Below are 2990 nucleotides of genomic sequence, written 5' to 3'. Positions count from 1 at the left end.
GAAAGAAACATTTGATATGTAAAACTGACTTTTCTACATGCCACTATAAAATTATAGTGTTAAGACAACACAATGTAGATTTTTGGCATCAAATCATCAAAAGAGATTTGTTTGACTAGCTAAAAATTATGGGATAACTAAAAATTATAGGATCCTGAGCTGGAAGCAACCTCTTGTGAAACCACAATTGTGAACATGTAATGAGGAAGTTCATCTTAAAATAGTTTGTTTAATAAACAAGTTCTCGATACTTTTTCTATTATAGAGTTCTTAAAAAATAATTTACTTGTGTCTTAGAAAAATTTCTTGGAAATTTAAAAATAAAATAATAAAATTTTTCTCAGGTTTCACCAGTTTAGTATGTACAAGATTGTATAAGATGTTGTTATTGTTGTTAGGTGCTGCTTAATTGATTCTGACTCATAGTGATCCCATGTAGAACTGCCTCATGGGTTTGCTTGGTTGTAATCTTTATGGAAACACAAAGATCTTTCTCTAGTGGAGTCACTGTGAGTAATTAATTTTGCAACTTTTATCTGCACTTGCTGACATAGCACGGACAGATTTCTGTGAAGTCAACTATTTCTTGGTGTAACCAAGTAGTTTCATACATGTGCTCTTGAATGAATTTACTTTCATAGATTCCTTGTTGCCTTATCAGGCTGCTTCAGAAAGGAATAACATTTCTCGAAGGCCTCCTGAGGTCAGTCAGTGGGGATTGTTGTTTTTCCACAAGTTATGAGGCCTGGTGATCCTTTCTAGGCTCTTGCTTCTACTCTAGTCATCCCTTAGTTTATCTTTCTATTCTGTTTGACACAGGAATTCTCCACTAATGATTGCCCTAAGTAGTGAGAATAACCCGGGAAATTTTAAAAATATGTCAGACTTAGGCTTCTGAAAAGATGGAGTAGATGTACTTTTTTTTTGTTGTTTTTTACTTTTATTGTGGTGAAGACAGTCACCAACATGACAACTTCACCATTTACAGGTCAGGGGCATTGGTGACATTTTTCATGTTGTGTCACCATTATTGCTGTCCTTTTCCAAAATATTCTACCACCATACCATTATAAACTCAATGTCATGCAAACAAAATCTTCTCCTTTCCCCTCTCCGTCCTACCCTTGGTAACCACTAATAATCTTTGGTTTAGCCTAACCTATCTAGGTGTTTAGCCTCCCCTCCCCTTCCATCCCTGAAACAACCAACAAAGAAAGTTTCCTTCTATGTATAGAGCTTTCCTTGACTTTTTTACAGTAGTAGACAAGTACAATATTTGTCTTTCTATGACTGACTTATTTCACTCAACAAAATGTCCTTCAAGTTCATCTATGTTATGTGGTGTTTTGCAGATTGTACATTGTTCTTTAGGGTTGCATAGTATTCCATTGAGTGTATGTATCACAGTTTGTCCATTCCTCAGTCGGTGGGCACTTGTTGTTGTTGTTATTTGCCTTTGAGTCAGACCCAACTCATAGCGACCCCTTTTTGGGTTTCCAAGGCGTTACCGCTACGGAAATAGATTGTCCAACCTTCCTTCTGGGGAGCACTTAGGTTGTTTCCATCTCTTTGCTAATGTGAATAGTGCTGTGATGAACATGAATGTGCATATATTTGTTCGTGTCCTGGCTCTCATTCTTTAGGACATATGCATAGTAATGGAATTGCTGGATGAAATGATAATTCTATTTCTGACTTTTTAAGGAATCACTATAGTGATTACTACAGTGGTTGTATCATTTTACAGTCCCACCAGCAGTATATGGGCGTTCCAACCCCTCCACATTCTCACCAGCATTTGCTGTTTTCCATCTTGTTGAACTTTGCTATTAATGCTTGGGTGAGATGGCATCTCATGGTTGTTTTGATTTGCATCTCTCTAATAGCTAATGATCTTGAACATTTCTTCATGTGTTTGTTGGCTGCCTGAATATCCTCTTTGGTAAAGTGTCTGTTAATATCTTCTGCCCAAATATTTTTTTTTTAAATTTGATTGATTGTTTTTTTGATGTTGAGGTGCTGGAGTTTTAGTCTAATATGTCATTGCTGAATATATTTTCCCATTCTGTATTGTTGTTGTTAGGTGCCATCAAGTCGCTGCTGACTCGTAGCGACCCTATACACAACAGAACAAAGCACCGCCTGGTCCACACCAGCTCTGCAATCTCTGTTATACTTGAGCCCATTGCCACAGCCACTGTGTCAATCCATCTCATTGAAGGCCTTCCCCTCTTTCGTTGACCCTCCACCTTACCAAGCATGACATTCTTCTCCAGGGAATAGTCTCTTCTGACAACATGACTAAAGTAGATGAGACAAAGTCTGGCCATTCACACTTCCAAGGAGCATCTGGCTGTACTTCCTCCAAGACAGACTTGTTAGTTCTTTCAGCAGACTATGGTACTTTCAGCATTCTTTGCCAGCACCACATCTCAAAAACATCAATTCTTCTTTGTTCTTCCTTATTAATTGTCCAGCTCTCACATGCATATAAGATGATTGAAAATATCATGGCGTATGTCAGGCCACGTTAGTCCTCAAGGAGACATCTTTGCTCCTTAGCACCTTAAAGAAGTCCTTTGCAGCTGACTTGCCCCGTGCTATACCTCATCTGATGTCCTGACTGCTGCTTCCATTGGTGTCAATTGTAGAACCAAGCAATGTGAAGTCTTTGACAACTTCAATTTTTTCTCCATTTATTGTGATGATGCTGCTTACAGGTCCTGTTGTGAGAATTTTTATTTTCTTTATATTGAGAAGTAATCCATACTGCAGACTGTATTTTTCAATTTTATCAGTAGGTGGTGCTTCAAGTCATCCTCACTTTCAGCAACCAAAATTGTGTTGTCAGCATATTGCAGGTTGTTAATGATTCTTCCTCCAATTCTGATACCACATTCTTCTTCATATAGTCCAGCTTCTCAGATTATTTGCTCAGCATATAGTTTGAATAAGAATGGTGAAAGGATAAACCCTGACACACTCCCTTC

This window comes from Orycteropus afer, unplaced genomic scaffold, assembly GCF_000298275.1.
Source record: "Orycteropus afer afer isolate SDZICR_OR568_19922 unplaced genomic scaffold, OryAfe1.0 scaffold00222, whole genome shotgun sequence".
NCBI classification, from domain to species: Eukaryota; Metazoa; Chordata; class Mammalia; order Tubulidentata; family Orycteropodidae; genus Orycteropus; species Orycteropus afer.
This window is presented reverse-complemented; position numbering follows the sequence as displayed.